Below are 21892 nucleotides of genomic sequence, written 5' to 3' on the forward strand. Positions count from 1 at the left end.
ATAGGCTCCAGTCCACACATTTTCTGAGATTGTAATTCACTTTGAAATATTTGCAAATAAATCGCATGCCAATGATTATACAAATTCTATAAATTCATTCATGATAATCTAATGATTATACAAATTCTATAAATTCATTCATGATAATCTAATGATAGGCAACAAATACTGTTTTACGACGTTTTGGAGAGCAAAGAAAAATTCCAGATTATTTGCCTTTTGTAATGGTAATTTCGTCAAACTATGAGTGAGTAAATATTTACGATTACAATGCATCTATTATTAGTGAAGGACATGCATGCATAAAAAGATGATTGCCAGGAGGTCGGCTAACATTCCCCCGTACATTTATAGGGGCTTCTACTTCCAATCCAATTCAACAAATCTCAGTGACTTTACATGTCTGTTTGCTCAATCTGAAGTAGGCCTAGACATTTTGTTCATAATTCATATTAATGAAAACCTCTGGGAGTACTAAATGTTGAACTGGATGTTCCTTAAAATTCATTGATAATCAATAACATTACATGTGGTGTAAAATGTTCCCTTATTTATAACTAGGATTTTCATGGAAATAGATGTTGGCTATAATAGCTGAACATTGTCTAAAATGCATGTATGGGTCCAGCTCAAACACCGAGAGAAGAGAGCTGTCCCTGGGGTTTTCTACCCGGAGAGCCCCGGCAGTGTGAAGGCGCTCAGTAAAGCTGTGCTCTTTAAGTGCGTGTTTTGATATCTCTCCATTTATCACAAAACCCGTCTCACATCTCAGTGGCCGTCGCGCGCAGGCAGAGGGACTTCCCCCGTGCCATGAACTGCGCCCTTTGTTGTTAATGAACGTAATCCTCCTCACAACATAATTCGGTATTCCGAGTCTCCATATTGAATACTTAGACTTGATGTGCGTGTGTGGTCAATAACGAATTACATCCTAATAACACTAACTTTTTCTGCAATGGGACTCATCACAACCCATTCTTAAAATCATGCCAATATTGGTTGCTATCTTCAAACATAAGCTATAGTTCAGTATTAGTGAAGGGTCGAGGGTTCAAAAGAGGCCAACAACTAATTTATTTTACCTAGGCAAGTCAGTCAAGAACAAATTCTTATTTTCAATGACAGGCCTAGGAACATGGGTTAACTGCCTTGTTCAGGGGCAGAACGACAGATTTGTACCTTATCAGCTCGGGGATTCGAACTTGCAACCTCTCGGTTACTAGTCCAACGCTCTAACCACTAGGCTGTTTTAGAGGTGCCAGGTTACCAAACTCTCACTATAGGTGCTCTACAGGATGAATCATGAATGATATTAAAATTGCTTGCATTAGCCTATAACAACATAGTAATTGTTGGCCAATGAAACCAACATAATTTATGTGGGTAGTACAATATTAATATTTAGGATAAAAACATCGAAAAGTAATGTCGTCTTGTAAATGTAATGTAAAACAACGACAACAACCACGTGTGACATATTTGAAATTGTGAGTCCTTTCATCTAACATCCATTTCAAACGAGGGTTTTCTCTTCATCAGCAGGATCTTAATTGTGAAACTTCAAAGTGATTATTTTTTTCCCGAAACGTTTGAAAATTAGTGAGTGCATTCCAATTGAAGTGGAGTATCCACATGTGGAGCCAAGTCAACGACAGGCTCAACGCTATCGACCAGCGCAAATCGAAGACTGATGTTCTATACACAGAAGCATTCATGTCACTTGGTCGCCATAGTTTAGTGGCGCAACATCCGTAAAGGAGCATGGATCATATTCCCCTTTGTCTTATATCTCCAACATTTTCAACACCCCTCCCACCGTCTGTTCAGTACTTCTTAATAGCGTATTTTATTTCACTAGTGCGGCGAAGAGTATCCAAGGCAAGTCAGGATAGTCATTCACCTATACTGTAGCCAGCTGAAAGTTGTGACCTATTATACTGTAGCTGAGTAATATGACTTTCCTGTTATCAAGTGTTACTTTGCCCATATGAAGTTTCAACCAAGTCTTTTAGGCCACATGTTAAACTAGGCCTACATTATATTGTTAATGAATACAAACATGTAGTATTACTATAACTAGGGGTTCACAGCGAATTTCACTTAAACCTTCATATTCGAAGCTCACTTAAACCAGACAGGTCACCCATGATACAAGTCAGTTTTCCACGTCCATCCATGTCTGAGGACCTCCAGAGATGATATAGAAACCGGCCACTAGGGGCAACCGTGAGCACTGTTACCTTCAAGTAGGTATTGATTTTGAAAGAGGGTTGTGGACAGGGATGGATGATGGATGTAAGCATCTGCCTCTGATTCCAAAGTTTGCAAATTCAAATCCACCAATACATTGTCTTTTTTTATATTCAGAGTTAATACCCTAAGAATTTGGAGTAAATGCCTGAACTTAACCCTATTCTTAAAAATTCAGGTTAGGGCTGGGGTTAAACTTACCCTTAAACACTTTGAAATTTGACGTTTGAGAAACATGATGAACATTTAATTCTGACATGAGACTGTGAGAGCTGGTAGACTTAAACCATAATATTCACAGCCCTGCTTGACCTAGAGACTTATAAAACGATGTACGGTGCATTTGGTAAGTATTCAGACCCCTTGACTTTTTACCCATTTTGTTATATTACAGCCTTATTCTAAAATTGATTTTTCATTTTTTCTCATACATTTTCAGACAATACCCCATAATGACAAAGTGAAAACAGGTTTTTTGACATTTTTGCAGATTTATTCAATATACAAAACAGAAATACCTTATTTACATAAGAATTCAGATCCTTTGCCATGAGACTCGAAATTGAGCTCAGGTGCATCCTGTTTCCATTGATCATCCTTGAGATGTTTCTATAACTTGATTGGAGTCCACCTGTGGTAAATTCAATTGATTGGACATGATTTGGAAAGGCACACACCTATCTATATCAGGTCCCACAATTCACAGTGCATGTCAGAGCAAAAACCAAGCCATGAGGTCGAAGGAATTGTCCTTAGAGCTCCGAGACAGGATTGTGTCGAGGCACAGATCTGAGGAAGAATATCAAAAAATGTCAGCAGCATTGAAGGTCCCCAAGAACACAGTGGCCATCATTCTTAAATGGAAGAAGTTTGGAACCACCAAGACTCTTCCTAGAGCTGGCCGCCTGGCCAAACTGAGCAATTGGGGAGAAGATTCTTGGGCTGGGAAGTGACCAAGAAACCAATGGACACTCTGGCAGAGCTCTAGAGTACATCTGTGGAGATGAGATAAACGTCCAGAAGGACAACAATCTCTGCAGCACTCCACCAATCAGGCCTTTATGGTAGAGCGGCTTGACGGAAGCCACTCCTCAGTAAAAGGCACATGACAGCCCGCTTGGAGTTTGCCAAAAGGCACCTAAAGGACTCTGACCATGAGAAATAAGATTCTCTGGTCTGATGAAACAAAGACTGAACTCTTTGGTCTGAATGCCAAGCGTCACGTCTGGAGGAAACCTGGCACTATCCCTACGGTGAGGCATGGTGGTGGCAGCATCATCATGCTGTGGGGATGTTTTTCAGCGGAAGGGACTGGCAGAATAGTTAGGATGAGGGAAAGATGAACGGCGCAAAGTACAGAGAAATCCTTGATGAAAACCTCCAGAGTGCTCAGGACCTCAGACTGGGGCGAAGGCACACAGCTTAGAGGGGCAAATCCCACACAACACATTACTGAGTACCACTCTTCATAATTTCAATCATGGTTATGGCTGCATCAGGCTATTGGTATGCTTGTAATCGCCAAGGACTAATGAGTTTTTTTAGGATTAGAAGAAAAGGGAAAGAGCTAAGCACAAGCAAAACCTAGTTCAGTCTGCTCTCCAACAGACAATGCATGAGTGGCTTCGGGAAATGTCTCTGAATGTCCTTGAGTGGCGCAGCAGGAGCTCTGATAATAGCTGTGCAGCGACGCTCCCCATCCAACCTGACAGAGCTTGAGAGAATCTGCAGAGAAGAATGATAAAACTCCACAAATACAGGTGTGCCAAGCTTGTAGTGACATACGCAAGAAGAATCGAAGCTGCCAAAGTTGCTTCAGCAATGTACTGAGTAAAGGGTCTGAATACTTATGTAAATGTTCATTTTTGCTTGCAGATATTCTTCTTCTCATAATGTCAAAGTGGAATGACGTTTTTAGAAATGTTTACAAATTAATAAAACATGAAAAGCTGAAATGACTTGAGTCAATAAGTATTCAACCCCTTTGTTGTGGCAAGCGTAAATAAGTTTAGGAGTAAAAATGTGCTTAACAAGTCTCATAATAAGTTGCATGGACTAACTCTGTGTGCAATAATAGTGTTTAACATTATTTTTGAATGACTACCTCATCTCTGTAACACACACATACAATTATCTGTAAGGTCCCTCAGTCGAGCAGTGAATTTCAAACACAGATTCAACCACAAAGACCAGATAGGTTATCCAATGCCTCGAAAAGAAGGGCACCTATTGGTAGATGGGTAAAACTATAAAAAGCAGACATTGAATGTCCCTTTGAGCATTGTGAAGTTATTGCACTTTGGATGGTGTATCAATACACCCAGTCACCACACAGACGTCCTTCCTAACTCAGTTGCCGGAGAGAAAGGAAACCGCTCAGGGATTTCACCATGAGGCCAGTGGAGACATTAAAACGGTTACAGAGTTTAATGGCTGTGATTAGGAGAAAACTGAGAATGGATCAACAACATTGTAGTTACTCCACAATACTAACCTAAATGATAAAGTGAAAAGGAAGCAAGCCTGTACAGAATACAAATATTCCAAAACATGCATCCTGTTTGCAATAAGGCACTAAAGTAAAACTGCAAAAAATGTGGCAAAAAAATAAGTTTGTGTCCTGAATACAAAGCCTTATGTTTGGGGCAAATCCCATACAACACATTACTGAGTACCACTCTTCATAATTTCAATCATGGTGATGGCTGCATCAGGCTATTGGTATGCTTGTCATCGCCAAGGACTAATGAGTTTTTTTAGGATTAGAAGAAAAGGGAAAGAGCTAAGCACAAGCAAAACCTAGTTCAGTCTGCTCTCCAACAGACACTGGGAGACAAATTCACCCTTTACCAGGACAATAACCTAAACCACAAGGCCAAATATATTGGAGTTGCTCACCAAGATATCCTTGAATGTTGCTGAGTGGCCTAGTTACAGTTTTTACGTAAATCGTCTTGAAAATCTATGGCAAAACTTGAAATTGGCCATCAAGCAATGATCAACAACCAATTTGACAGAGCTTGAAGAATGTTAAAAAGAATAATGTGAAAATATTGTACAATCCAGGTGTGTAAAGCTCTTAGAGACTTACCAAGAAAGACTCACAGCTGTAATTGCTGCCAAATGTGTTTCTAATATGTATTGACTCAGGGGTGTAAAAACTGTGTAAATGAGACATTTCTGTATTTTATTTTAAATTAGCAAAAAATTCTAAAATCATGTTTTCACTTTGTGAAATGGGGTATTGGGGTATTGTGTGTAGATGGGTAAATTTCTGTTTTTGTCAAATCAATTTGGAATTCAGTCTAACACAAAATGTTGAATAAGCCAGGGGGTATAAAAACTTTCTGAAGGCACTGTATACTAGAATATCATCTGTTCAAAACAGTCTGAGAGAAGGGGATAGCCTACCTAACATAAATCAAACCGTCTGAAATTGAAAACATATAATTGTTAAGAGTTAATGGTACACAAAAAAATGAATAATTTGATCAATAATATAAAAACAATTTCCTGTAAGAATCATCCATCTGTTTTCATCATTTTGTAATTTTCTCATAAATTGATGCCAGACATCTAGCCTATAACGTGCCCACGTCTCTTTGGCTACAAATAGACCTATGAATTGAGGTAGCCTAATTGTCATGTTTGACACACATTTCTATCGTAATATACACCGCGGACATTTAGCTACACTTTTAATTCAAATTTGATTTCTTTGCGGGGAGTGTAAAAATCTATTTTGTGAACACAGAAGTTGTCTTCTCCTTATAAGAGTATTACCCCTTCTGTTTGTTTGGCATTGGAAACGGCAGGCTGAATAATCATTTGAGCATCTGTGATCAATCTGGGCTCCTCTACATTAAAACAGCCTAATAGGACCCAGTTGCACTGTTTATTCATTTCCACCAATGGATGGCCAAAAGAGAAAAATCTACATGTTCAACCATCGATATAAGATGACTGTTTACTTTTCTATGATGATTATAGGTGGGAAAAAACGGTCAACCTTTTCATAATGGTGTAAGCCACCAGGGCATTATTTAGCCCACAGTATAACGTGGCCAATTGATGCAGTGGTTTTGTATTTTTACTGAGTACCGAGGTTAGGGTAACCTTTGGCATCTGTGACAGCTTGGGGTCCTGGGAAAATACTGAGTAGACTCCCCTCACATGCAGATGCTCCAATTTTTTGAAAACAAACACATGCATGGGCTGGCAGTAGTTTGTAAACAAAGATACACTTATAATGATTTACTAGGTAGTTTTGCAGAAGATGACAAGAAATGATATCAAGCAAAGAAATGTATCTTCATAATGAAGTAATTACATGGCAGATATTTGCAAACCAGCATGTTTTAGGTGAACAGATTTAGCTAAAGACTGTCAAAGACATTTACAATTTTAATTTAATAAACTTTACCAATATAAAAAAGTATATGTCTGTGTATGTTTTTATTTTCTGACTCATAATCCAGCCAAATCATGATATATGGCAGATTGTGTTTCCTAAATGTCAGTGAGCTCTCCATTTAGAATTCTTCAACAAATTGACTTAATTCATTGTCAAATCATCATCTTTGCACAGGGCAGGGAATAGCTAACCTGCAATATCAATAAGTTAAGAAATCTGGTACTCTAGAGATCGATAGTTCAATGATTTATCCCAAAAAATGTTGAGATATGCTAGCTTCAAAGGAATGCCCACTGAACAGACACACAGTCTCATTTAGTATGGCATCTGTTGGTTCCTGCCTCTCCAGATTTTTAGGACAAGTGCCAACACCAACTGTACAGTACTGTACTACAGCTATGCTCTGTTCTGCTCTCATTTGTGCTGGTCTGCTCTGCTCTCAGTTTAAAAACTGGGCAGAGGAGCATAAGGACAACATTGAACCCATCTTTTACATAATTCATGGTCACACTCCACATTGAATAATATGTTACATGGGATTCTACATTCTGATGTAACTACAGTGTTGCCCCTTTCAGAATATTTATTGTAATTCTGATATGGCCTGATAAACATGTAAATATTAACACAATTATTTTGGATTTATCCTCTGGTAACGGACTGTTCTAATGTTCTGAATATAATTCCAGGGGATTGTTAATTACAGTCAATATTAATGGTGTTTGTTTATGAAAGGCCTGTTGCCTGTCTTGAGGCTTTTAGACTTGTATTGGGTATTTGCGGTTTTATTTGGTGCCTTCATTTAGGCCTCCCACCATTACTAGAGAGCCGGTCTGTAGAGAATAGACTACAGACTATAGTATCTGTTGCCATCTGGTTTGAGGGCAAAATAATTCAACGTGGCAAAAATACCAGATTCTGCTGAACATTAGTGTACAAATCAGTGGGAGGCCGTGGGGGAATATCTTGGTCTCTTTGGATTGTTATTTTTCCTCATGTATTTTCTGTCTGCTATTTTCCCACAGGGCAAAGAGGCCTCAGATTCAAAGAAGGCATGACATTTACGTTATACCCTGAAATATATTGCATATTTGCAGGAAAAATACAGTAATGTATTGACAATTCTTCCAAATCAAACATCGCCCTCTCTGCTCTCACTTGCTCTCTCTTGCTCTCTTTCACTGTTTTTATCCATTCATCTACTGCACTTCCTTATCAAGCTTTGTATTTATCAATTTATTTATCTCCTCACATCACTCTCTGTCTCCATTAATCCCTCCTCCCTCCAGTGGTGGGTTGTGATATATATATCTTTTTAGCATTTAACATTTTAGTCATTTAGCAAATGCTCTTATCCAGAGTTAATTACATTTAGCGCATTCATCTTAAGGTAGCTAGGTGAGACAACTTTAGAGAGTTCTGGAGATTGATTCCACAAGTTAATTCTACCTAACTCAGTGGAGACCGAAGGGATATCCACAATTAGTTATCCCTGTGATTTGGTCTGGTGACTCGTATTTCTGTAATTTAACAATGACTTAAGGTATGGCGGAAGTTTGCACAAGAGGGCTTTATAAACAAAAAGGGCAGTGCATTAATCTACGAGATTTAAGAGAGGGCCAGCCTGCTTTCTGATACAGAATGCAGTGATAGGTCCAGTACCAATCACAGTAATAAAGCTTAGTGATCTATGATAAACTGCATCCAATGGCTTCAATACATTGGCAGCTGCATTCATATAGACGATATCGCCATAGTCTAAAGGCAGAACAACTGTCAACTGAATGATTTGCTATTTAACAAACGGCATGCCCTATTCGATAGAGGAAGCCCATTTTAACTTACCCATTAAAATGCTTTTTGAAAGATAGCTGTTCGTCAATCCAGATACCCAGATATTTATATGCTTGAACACAATCAATGTGATAACCATCCTATGCACATATTCATAAATCATCAGATACTGTTGATTTGTAAGCTTTTTGGAAAATAACATATACATAGTTCTACTTGCATTAAGAACCAGTTTTAGTTCAAAAAAAGCTTTCTGCTAAGAAAAAAATGGCAGATTGCAGTTCTGAAAGAGCCTTGTCAACAGAAGGGGCAACAAAATGTTTCCCAACGAAAATTTGAATTTCTATTGGTATTCAGGTAGGTCCCTGCCTGTTTCGTCTCATTTGTTTCCGCTTGGTTCCGTTAAGTTCCTTGTGAATACACCCTTGATGTTGTTAGGGTTAGTAGCCAAACAGACCTCCAGGAAAATAAATCATAATAAAAGCAGAATGAATACAAATCAATAGTATAAATATAAATGATAAATTATATACATTGTGGTGTTTTATCCTTCCGTTCGTAGCAGGTTCATGTTATGTTTTATTTTGGTCCCGAAGAGGAATATGAAAGGGTTTGTGTGGGGAGGATATTGTGCTGTGTGGGCATCGAACCCTGTAAGAGCAAGAATATCTATTAAATATTTATTGTTGAGAGATGAACTGAATGTTGGGATTTTACTGGATATTTCATAATGGGTCACTGAATTGCATCATCTTCCTAATTGAAGATGTGTATAAAGACAAAATTGAACTACAAATCGTAATCCCAAGACACATAATAAATGCCAACTGCGCATACACTTTCTTAATCTTAATGACACTTGCTCTAGTTAGCTTCTGGTATTATTTTAAGAGGTTCAGATATTTGTATGCAACATTGTATTCTGTATTTAGTTGTTTTTCTGGACTTGACTTAAAATGTTCAATGACCTCCTATTAAATGACTATTAAACTTTGCCTGGTGGTTGCATCATGTGCTGGCCAAAACCCTACACTGTAAAAACCAAGTGTTTACTGTATGATCTGAACATATAACGAAACACTTTTCTGTAAGACTTTTTAAACGCGTCAAGGCATTTAAAATGTCAATGAAAACGCATCACAGTGTTTATATTGTAAACACCAGAACATGTTTAGTCACTGTAATACTTTTTAAGCAAATGAACGCATTTATTCAGCACACTAACACTGGGAGAGTTGTTTTAACACTGTCGGGTGTAAAGCAGTATTTGCATGTTTCCCAGCAGGCCTTTCGAGAACATGTGAGAGATACCCACCCATGACTGTGTTTGTTAGTGACAGAGACATGGTTGTTGCATTCAATAAATACACTTCCTCCTAAAGCCTTTGTCAAATTACTATGCAAGTGAATGTTTCAAAAGGCCTTTAGTTGTGGCCTTTTTATCCTTGACATTGTGGTCTGAAAATCCTTTAGGCCAAAGTCGGGAACTGAATTGCATCGGTGAAAGAGCTGTTCGTTTGGCTCTCTGATTTGCATACTGCTACTACTTCATCTTGAGCTCAAAGCATTTCTCTATAGGTAAGTTGCTAAATAATAATATGTATGGGGCGAATCCTTACTGCAAAAACAACAAATAGTGGGGAGAGCGCATCAATCTGGTCTACGCTGAGATAATGGTAGCCTACCTTTTTCATGATTCTAGGTCGATTTTTAAAACATTTTTAACGAAAAGCCGTTTGGGAGCCAAAAGAGCCAGGTCTTTTTACACGAACGGAGCCAAATGAGCAGGTTCACCAAAAAGGCTTGGAATGCCTATCACTATGGGCCACATCAGACCTTGAAGTCACAATACGTTGGTTGTGGAGTGATTAGTAATTCCTATTGGAATACAGCCAAAGGAAGGATATCCCAAAATTTCAATATTTTATCTCCCACAACCTGCACTCAGAATGACTAGCATGGCGAGGAACTTAACTAACAAGACTACCTAAACCATCTAAACTGGAACAACCATCTCAGTAACAGGTGCAATAAGTCCAACCCTTTACAGTATAGACATGTTTTAGTTATTTATCTTTTAATTGTATAAGATCAATAAATCAATCAATGTGCATGAGGAAACAGATATATATAAAAAAACGAGTCTAAAAAAAAAATCAAGCTGCGATAAAGCATGCTGGGAAATATGATAATGTGGCTCGTCCCATGTCTTTTTAACTCTGAGAGAGTTAACGGAAATGAACAACACAGTCGAGTAACAACAACACCATGCAATTTAAAATATTCTTTGAATCAACTGGCCTGTTCAGTTGTGCTGAAATATAGGTAAGCTGACAGACATTCCATGAATAAAAGGCATGGAAAGTCATCAATTTATAATGACTAAATGCACTCTAAACATGATGATGGGAAAGTAAACACTAGTGTTTAAAATCCGAACACTTAGGAGATATTGGTGGTCTCCTGGTTGGAAACTGACTGGAAAAATCTGACTATTATGTTTAATATTGTATTCTAAATGCCTGTGTTTAAGGTGAGAACACTTATTAGCAAATCTAAATGCATGCTGTTTAAGTTTGAAACACTGACGTTTAGGTTTTAAGAGTGTCACATTTCATGGTTTTACAGTGTAATAGGAGCGTGTTAGTCAGTCACAGCCTGTAGCATGAATTCATTTGGCTAATGTGAAGATGGATCAAGTTCCCCTTGGCAGAGGAACGCTCCAACCAACATGTTAACAACGTCTTTAGAGACCGATGAGGCCCATTTACAGTAAGTGTCTATTTAAGAGAGATAGCGAGAGAGAGACAGAGAGTGTGTCTGTGTGTTTCTATAGCGGGCTATAAGGGGTCCCTACGGTGTCGGTCACAGAGAGCAAGGCCATTTGACACAGACACACAGACATGCTTTTATAGAGCCCAGCTACACTTTCTCAAATCATGCAATTAGAGTGAGTTCTACAGAGAAAGACACTTTCCGTTACTCCTCTGTCTTCGATGGGAGGGACAGAGAGAGAGAGAGAGAGAGAGAGAGAGAGAGAGAGAGAGAGAGAGAGAGAGAGGCTGCAGTAATTTACAAATCTTGATTTATGCCCTGTTGAGCCAGGCTCATTAGGGTTAATTAGCAACAGCATACAGAATGACGGAGCAGAGGAAAGGGACAGAGGGGAAAGAGAAGGGGGGAGGAAGGGGAGACGAGTTGTGGAGGAGGGAGAAGTGTAGTACATAGAGGGAGAGAGAGGGAGAAATGTAGGGGAACATAGAGGTGACGGGGAGGAATGGAAGAGTAGAGAAGAATGTGGGGTGGGGGGGGGGTGGAAAAGTAAGGACGAGAGCAGAGGAATCAGGTACAGGGGAAACAGAGGAAAGGAGGAGGGAGGGAGAGGGGCATAGAGGGGAACAGGAGAAAGGAAGACAGAGGAGAAGGGGGAGGGGAGATGGGACGGGGGAGAGCAAAGGAGTAGAAAGGGGGGGTCACCATCTGTAAATGTCCCTAAACAGAGTCACTGCCCCCCCCCCATCTGTCTAGTTGGGTCCCTATGTCCCCTTGGGCACCCCATTGTTGGAGTTGTTGGTATTCACTGGTACTGGAGCTCAGGGGTACACAGAATCAACCCCTCTCTCAATGCAGGGGCCTGGGGTGTTTTTGAGTATATGTGAACATAAACATGTTACACACACACACACACACACACACACACACGGTCTGGGGTATTCCATTGGGTGTAAGTGTGTGTGCGTACGTGTGAGGGAGGGAGTGAGAGAGAGGATAGAGTCCTGGTAGGAGCCATCAGGCAGCACACTGAGCCTGTGTCTGTTGGCTGAAGGCTGGCTTTGATGGGCCAAATCACTGCCTCTCATCTCTCACACACCTCTATCCTTTCTCTATGGGGATAAGCAGCTGTAAGTGCTCCGTAAAATATGTCACTATACTGTACTTACACTCTACCTGTAAGAACTAAGTGAATCCATAGGTATTAACGACATCTATTGTAAAAAAGGACTGATTTTGTGACAAGTGAATAAGTCCTCCTATATGCAAAAAAATGTACCTTGTATTGGAGTACTGTGCAAATTAAAAACCAATCCCTTTTGATCAACTGAACGCAAACTCAAGACTTCAAACGAACTGGAAAAAAAAGGTTGCTTTTAAATTGCTAAAATGATATTTGAAAGCTATTGTAAGGGCTGTCGGGAGAGAGAGTAGACCAAGGCGCAGCGGAGTTAGTGTTCATCATGATTTTAATTGAACAACGTGAACACTTTACAAAAACAAGAAAACTGACAGCCAAACAGTCCTGTCAGGTGCAAAACACTCAACAGAAACAATCCCCCACAAAACCCAAAGGAAAAACAGGCTCCTTATGTGTGACTCCCAATCAGCAACAATGAACTTCAGCTGTGCCTGATTGGGAGCCACACACACACGGCCCAAAACAAAGAAATACAAAAACATAGAAAAATGAACATAGAACGCCCACCCAATGTAACACCCTGGCCTAACCAAAATAAAGAACAAAAAACCCCACTCTATGGCCAGGGTGTTACAGCTATCCAACATTTGAGCACAGAATGGGCATCAACACTGTCAAATGACCTGAGAGGCTGGATGAGTGAGGTCAAATGACCTGACCTTGATCTCATTGCAGGAAGTCTTCCTCCAATTTCCCATCCACCCAGTCAGAGGCAGCGCCAAGTTTCCCCTTCAAATGAACATCACAGCATCAAACCTAAATACTTCTATGGGAAATAATCTTTACCGGATAAAAGTTGTTTAGTGCAGCACACATTGCCAGAAGAATGAACCAGTGGAGCAGGCTTGTCCAAGGATTCACACAAAGTTACAATACGTTGATGTAGAGTATCTAGGATTAGAAATGAAGGGAATTAGAGGATGGTCTTCCCTTTTTACAGCCTGTACTCTCTCTTTTTCTCTCTGTTGTGCTTTAAGGCAAAACCCACCTGTCACCGTCTGTCTCCACTCCAGGCAGGTGTTGAGGTAGAGGAGGGAAAAAACCATCAGAAGTCAAAACCAGCATCTGTGGCCACAAGCAATTTTTTTATATATTTTTTTATTTTACCTTTTTTAACTAGTGAAGTCAGTTAAGAACATATTCTTATTTTCAATGACGGCCTAGGAACAGTGGGTTAACTGCCTTGTTCAGGGGCAGAACGACAGATTTTTACTTTGTCACGTCAGGAATTCGATCGTGCAACTTTTCGGTTACTAGTCCAACACTCTAACCACTAGGCTACCTGCCGCCCCAATCATTAAGTTCATTCCCCCTCAATTTGATACTCTTAATATATAGCTAGGTGAGATACTCACTGAAAGAGAGAGAAAAAGAGAGGATTCACTGTCACGTTAAATATAGAATTTAACGTATAACAGGCGTTAATGATTCTAAGCCCCGACCAGGGGGAGAAGTAGAGGATCCCCTTCACAATATTAAAGAGCTAACTTAACACACACAGGAAAAGACCAGAAAGCAAAATGGCCCCCAGCCTTTGGAGAGCTTTTGTGCCTGCTTAAAAGTTGTTTTCCTGCAGAATTAGGTGATTGACTAATGGTGTAAATGCTGTTAATTACCCACGCCAGAACCCCAAACAGGCTTTTCTGCCTGTAACTAATAAGAAATCAATTAGCTAATGAATTGGTCGTTAATTGGAAAAGCTAATCTTGGCCGATATATTTTTCATGATTTCTTTCTGTGTGTGGATGTGTCTGTGTATCTGTGTGTGTGCCTATGATACCGGCTAATTGCTGTTGTCATACGGCACTCTCAGCTTTCAGCATTCAGCATTGCCTAATGAACCTTCATTAGATCATAACTGGCACTCTTGGAAGAATTGCAGGCTAAACCTGCTTCCCAATTATTTTTAATTGCCAGAATTCGCACAAGCAAGTGCTGCACCTTTGCCGAACAGGAGAGCCGTGTCTGGCTTCGCACTTGTCTCCTTCATTACTTCATTTGAAGATGGTTAGATGGCGGGGCAGGGTCTCTTTACAGGCTGCTGTTGTCTGTCTTTATCTAAACAGCTCCATCAGCTCAAACCAGTGGGCTTATTGTTGCTTATTGTTTCTCTTCCCTTCTTCACTTTGATTTGTGGCAGCAAGAAATGCTGCTCCTTCTGTCACGGCAGGGATTGGTGTCTGTGTCACCTATGTACACACATACAGACGTTGTAGAGACAGAAACACACTCGTTCATGAGGAAACTGACAATTGCACAAACACACAAGCACATACACACACACACGCACACATGAAAACACGCACGCACACACACACATAGTCTGTGCCACAGTGGCCTACAGCACCTGTATGTGTCAGCTGACAAAAAAAAGGAGAGAGAGCATTCCTCCTGGGCATGAATAATTAAGAAAATAAAAAAGAGCCCTGTTTTTCCTTTTCCCTTTCTCTCCTTATTATTCACTATTGGGGAAATTCCGACCTAAGTTAAGTGCACATATATGGAACGTAATTCCTTTCTTATGCACTTTTCTCTCTATGCGTATTCTGACCTTGAACCTAAGCATGACAATAGTATGCTATTCACCAACTATTCGTTTGGGGTGGAGATCAAATAAAATAAGACGTGCTGGAGGTGTGTCTACAGACACGCCGTATTCTGACCTTGACTTAATTCCCTAATAATTCCACCACTTTTATGCATGAGGAAACCATGAATAAGGTCTATAGCGAACCTACTTCATTTTTTCAGATAGAAATAACACCATACTAGGTAAATGACTAATCCGTTTGGATAAGGGAATTGTAAACATGAATTACACTAGTTCTAGCTCTATTTGAATTGCTGGAAACAAACGTGAAACCAGTCAAATGGCAGCAAACTGAAGCATATCAACATATCAACTTTCCCACAGTAAAGTTTATGAAATGCTGTGCCATTATGCTGAATTTAAATTGTACAGCTTTTTAACTTGCTCTCGCGAATGTGTTCGTTATAGGCTACCCCTACTAACTCTTCATATTTCTGTCATGTCAAATATTAGCCACTATCCGTATCAACTGTCGGTAGACCTAATAACCACACATATTCAACTTCCAGTGTATTATTATCCAGTGTATCATCTATCACTCCAGCGTTTAATTGCTAAATTGTAATTATTTCGCCACTATGGCCTATTTATTGCTTTACCTCATTTGCACACACTGTATATAGACTTTTTTCTATTGTGTTATTGACTGTATGTTTTGTTTATTCCATGTGTAACTCTGCGTTGTTGTTTGTGTCGCACTGCTTTGCTTTATCTTGGCCAGGTCGCAGTTGTAAATGAGAACTTGTTCTCAACTAGCATGCCTGGTTAAATAAAGGTGAAATAAAATAAATCATTGTTTTTATTTCCCTTCAGTTGATATAGCCTACATTATCATTCCACTTAATTACATTGTTTCGTTAACCTTCATTTGCTTCTTCTGTGAAAGCCATCATGGCCGTGTGGTTGTTGCTGAGGATCATTAGTAACAGTGGATAATATATTAAAAAGACATGTATGCTAATTAAATCATTATGGAGCGAAGCTGTAACTGTTTGAACGTGATGCATGGCGCAATCTTGGCCATGTCATCACACTGTCCCATGGTTAGTGCAGGCAATAGACGAGGGTATAGCCTACTATTGTACACTATTCTCCCTATTATAATTCTATGTACACCAATTGGTGCTGAAACGGAGGCGAATAAGCATATATTTAGATGGATTTCTTTCATTGATCCCTAATATTCTGAACTCGTTCTGTAGTTATATTCTATTGAGACTGTCTACAATATTCTAACTAAAAGGTACACCGTATTTAAACTGATGGTTTAAGATACATGTACTGAAAACCCTATTGAATGAAAACTCAACAAGAAAATCTGTTGGCCTATTCAGAGCACGCTAGGTAGCCACACCTGCAGAGCTCGTTACACGACTGAATAAGGTAAGTCTGAATACCAAATACTGAGAAGTGTTTAGGAAAGGCGTGCGTAGGAAAGGCATACATTTCCTAAGTCATAACCGGCCTGATTGATCATTTTAAAGCAAAGCTGTTTATCACTGTCAACTGCATTGAAAATGCCTGTTTGGCCACAAGTCTGACAGTGCCAACTGCTGCTAGCTAACTATCTCCCGGCTCTATCAAATCTCTCCCTGTAGATAGGCAATTTAGCTGTGGCATTCCTGTTTAGAGAGGCAGTCTTGTCACTAGCTAGCTAGCCATTCATACCCAAGTATGAAGCACATTAACATCCTCTTTCACTTACACTTTAAACGCAAAAGGTAACATAATAAAACATGTTATAAAGCATTAAATGTATGTACTTCATAGAAAGTGTTACCGCAAGTTTGAATTCTACCTCGAAAAATAACTCAACCCTCCAAACAATTTCCTCTTCTGAAACAAACTGCTATTCTGCCTGTCTCAGTAATCCAGCTAATATGCTTTCGGTGTCGTATGTGTGTGTGCACGCGCATGTGTGTGTGTGTGTGGTGACAGACAGTCGAAAGAGGGCTGGACCCACTTCACTGATGGCCCAGGTTTTGATAGACATCTGGTGCTCCATTCATCCACTATCAATATTTAGCAATAAAACATCCCAAATGTGTGGCGGTGTCGCAGCCGAGAACGTGTCAGAGTCCTGGAAGTGATGAAGAGGGACTCTGGTTTCGCCTGTCAAACAGAAAGTACACTGTAAAACAGGATAAGTTCTGGCTACTCAAACATTTTTAGGAAACTGATTACATAAAAAAAACAAGTTAAGAAACTTAAATAGCTGAAGTGAGCAGTACTACCTTCATATGAGTAATACAAATGCAGTTTTTGTAAGCTATACTTTTATTCAAGGGTACAACTTTCATTTTTGTCCCCCCCATTGGAATGTGATACAAAACGAGACAATGGTGTGCTTTAGGGTCATGCGGACGCCTCCGAGCGGTCAGGTAGGCTGTTTGGAGTGTTTACCCGACTGGATAAAAAAAATGTAATAATAACTACGTCTCCCCCACTTCTAAAACCAAAGTTGCGCCCCTGCTTAAACGTAATGCCCCCACTAAGCAACGCCTCCAGTATTTTCACAGTGTGCCTTGCCTTTTCGATTGAATTGGGAGTGGGAGTTACCACCCATGCCTCTATTTGTTTTTGACAGAGGCATGGTTGTTGAAGTCATTCATTTTCAATCCCATGGCCTTCACCAAGTGAGTTCTTAGGCAAATATTATAATTGAACCATTACATATATCATAACGCCTTATTTAGTTTATAGGCCACATCAGGCCTGCAAGTAGGGTTGCAAAATTCTACAAACTTTCCCAAACATTTTCAATAATAATAATAAAAAACCTGGGAAATGTACCAGAACATTGCAACCCTAACTGTAATTCACATTATGCTGGTTTGTAAAGTGATGTGTAATTCCTATTGGAATCTAGCCAGCATCTATCCAACAGTTGAAATTTGTATTCACCCGCCAGGGTTAAGAACAGTGGGAGGAACCTACCCAAGCCATTTGCACTGCATCTCAGTGCAAGAGGCGTCACTACAGTCTCTGGTTTGAATCCAGGCTGTATCACATCCGGCCATGATTGGTAGTCCATATGGCGGCGCACAATTGGCCCAGCGTTGTCCGGGTTTGGCCAGGGTAGGCCGTCATTGTAAATAGGAATTTGTTCTTAACTGACTTGCCTATTTAAATAAAGGTTACATTAAAAAAAAAATACAATTGCAAAAATTCAATGATTCGATTAGTTTAGGATCAATATATATATATATATATATGTGTGTAGCATAACATTTAATCAATCACTGAATATACATGCAAAAAGAAAATCAACCTGCGGTAGAGCATGCTGGATAAAATGTTAATTTGTTATCATATCTTAAATAAACATACTTGTTGTGACTTCTCATTTAGTACCAGGTAAACATTATAAGTAATAATGACCTATCATTGACTTTGAGTAAAATTTACTAGAAGTATTTGAATTAAAAATAACTTGGGGTTTACAGTGTGTTACCACCTGTCTGGAGTATGGTCCAGGTTTTTATGGGGAATGTGAGACTACAAGTCTTGTAATTTGTTAGTGTAAATACATATTATGATGTTATAACTCTACACTAAGGCCGGGTTTAATCTCACTATAGTAAGGCTGGGTTTAATCTCAAGGCACATCGTACATCGATGAACAAGATGGCGCCGACGGAGATGGCAGCATCGCCACTAGCTCTTCGAAAACTTTGCAACTTCTTTTACGTACTATTTTTTACATTAGCTCAGGAAATGTTTTGTGTCATTACATACAGCCGGGAAGAACTATTGGATATTAGAGCAGCGGTAAATCACCAGAACTACCAGAATTACGACCAGGAATACGACTTCCCTGGAGCAGATCCTTTGTTCACTCTCCACAGAGCAATGGAACTTATTCCAGAGGTCGACCCAAAACGTCGCCGGAGGAGGAGAGGCACTCGAGGCGGCCTTCTGGTTTGACTTAGGAGGCGCGCACACCACCCACTGCTTCCGAGTATATTACTCGCTAATGTTCAGTCTTCGGATAACAAAGGATTTCTTTCCAGAGAGACATCGGGGCCTGTAACGTACTTTGTTTCATGGAAACATGGCTCTCTCGGGATACTCTGTTGAAGTCAGTAAAGCCAGCAGGATTCTCAGTACATCGTGCAGACATGAATAAATATCTCTCCGGGAAGCAGAAGGTTGGGGGGTGTGTTTTATGATTAACAACTCATGGTGTAATTCGAGGAACATACAGGAACTCAAGTCATTTTGTTCACCCGACCTAGAATACCTCACAATTAAATGCCGATCATATTATCTCCCAAGAGAATTCTCCTCTGTCATTGCCACGGCCGTTTACATCCCACCTCAAGCCAAAACCTTGATGGCCCTCAAGGAACTTCACTGGACTTTATGCTAACTGGAAACCACATATCCTGTGGCTGCATTTATTGTAGCTGGGGATTTTAACAAAGCAAATCTGAAGACTAGGCTGCCGAAATTCTATCAACATATTGACTGTCCTACTCAAGCTACTAAGACTCTTGACCATTGATATTCAAACTTCTGGGATGCTTACAAGGCCCTCTCCCGCCCTCCTTTCGGCAAATCTGACCACGACTCCATCTTGATCCTCCCGTCCTATAGGCAGAAACTCAAACAGGAAGTGCCCATGCTTCGTACTATTCAATGATGGTCTGACCAATAGCAATCCAGACTAAAGGATTGTTTTGATCTCATAGACTGGGAAAGGTTCCGAGTAGCATGCGAAAATAATCTAGATGCATACACGGATACGGTGACTTTGTTCATAAGGAAGTGTATAGGAGATGTAGTACCCACTGTGACAATTAAAACCTACCCTAACCAGAAACCGTGGATGGATGGTAGCATTCCACGAAACTGAAAGCGCAAACCACTGCATTTAACAATGGAAAGGTGACTGGTAATATGGCAGAATATTAACAGTGCAGTTATTCACTCCGCAAGGCAATCAAACAAGCTAAACATCAGTATAGAGATAAAGTGGAGTCACAATTCAACGGCTCAGACATGAGACGAATGTGGCAGGGACTACAGACAATCATGGACTACAAAAGAAAAACCAGCCATGTCGCCGAGACTGACGTCTTGCTTCCGGACAGGCTAAACACATTCTTTGCACGCTTTGAGGATAATACAGTGCCACCAATGCGGCCCGCTACTAAGGACTGTGGGCTCTCCTCTGTGGCCAACGTGATTAAAACATTTAAGCACGTTAACCCTCGCAAGGCTGCTGGTCCAGACGGAATCCTTAGCCGCGTCCTCAGAGCATGCGCAGACTAGCTGGCTGGTGTGTTTACGGGCATATTCAAATTCTCCCAATCCAAGTCTGCTGTCCCCACGTGCTTCAAGATGGCCACCATTGTTCCTGTATCCCAGAAGGCAAAGGTAACTGAACTTAATGACTAGCACTCACCTCTGTCATCATGAAGTGCTTTGAGAGACTAGTCAAGGATCAAGTCACCTATACCTAACCTCCAACCCAAGACCACTTCAATTTGCTTACTGCCCCCAATAGATCCACAGACGATGCAATCGCTATCACACTGCATACTGCCCTATCCCATATGGACAAGAGGAATACCTATGTTGTTTATTGACTATAGCTCAGCATTCAACACCATAGTACCCTCCAAGCTCATCATTAAGCTCGAGGTCCTGGGTCTGAACCCCGTCCTGTGCAACTGGGTCCTGGACATCCTGACAGGCAGTCCCCAGGTGGAGAAGGTAGGAAACATCACCTCCACTCCACTGATCCTCAACACTGGAGCCCCACAAGGGTGCGTTCTCAGCCGCCTCCTGTACTCCATGTTCACCCACGACTGCGTGCCCAAGCATGCCTTCAACTCAATCATGAAGTTTACAGACGACACAACAATAGTAGGCTTGATTACCAACGATGACGAGACAGCCTACAGGGAGGAAGTGAGGGCTCTGGGAGTGTGGTAACTGGAAAACAACCTCTCACTCAACGTCAACAACACAAAGGAGATGATTGTGGACTTCAGGAAACAGCAGAGGGTGCACCCCCCTTTCTACATTGATGGGACCACAGTGGAGAAGGTGGAAAGCTTCAAGTTCCTTGGTGTACACATCACTGACAAACTGAAAAGAACCACCCACACAGACAGTTTGGTGAAGAAGGCGCAAAAGAGCCTCTTCAACCTCAGGAGGCTAAAGAAATTCGCTTGTCACCTTAAACTCAAACAAATTTTTCAAGATGCACATTTGAGATGATCCTGTTTGGGCTGTATCACCGCCTGGTACGACATCTGTTACTCCCGCAACCGCAAGTCTCTCCAGAGGGTGGTGCGGTCTGCTTAATGCATTACCGGGGGCAAACTTCCTACCCTACAGGACACCTATAGCACCCGATGTCACAGGAAGGACAAAAATATCATCAAGGACATCAACCACCCGAGCCACTGCCTGTCCACCCGCTATCATCCAGAAGACGAGGTCAGTACAGGTGCATCAAAGCTGGGACCGAGAGACTGAAAAACATCTATCTCTAGGCCATCGGACTGTTAAACAGCCATCAGTATCACATTAGAGGCTGCTGCCTATAGGCATAGACTAGAAATCACTGGCTACTTTAAGGAATGGAATACTAGTCACTTTAATAATGTTTAGATATCTGGCATTACTCATCTCATATGTATCTGTACTATTCTATGGTATCTTAGTCACTTAATAATGTTTCAATTTCTTGTATTACTCATCTCAATCAGTATGTATATACTGTATTCTATACTATTCTACAGGATCTTAGTCACTTAATGTTTACATATATGGCATTACTCATCTCGTGTATATACTCTTGTCTATACTATTATAGGTATCTCATTCACTTAATAATGCTTACATATTTTTATTT

The sequence above is a fragment of the Salmo salar genome, chromosome ssa25 (assembly GCF_905237065.1).
Source record: "Salmo salar chromosome ssa25, Ssal_v3.1, whole genome shotgun sequence".
Classification (NCBI taxonomy): domain Eukaryota; kingdom Metazoa; phylum Chordata; class Actinopteri; order Salmoniformes; family Salmonidae; genus Salmo; species Salmo salar.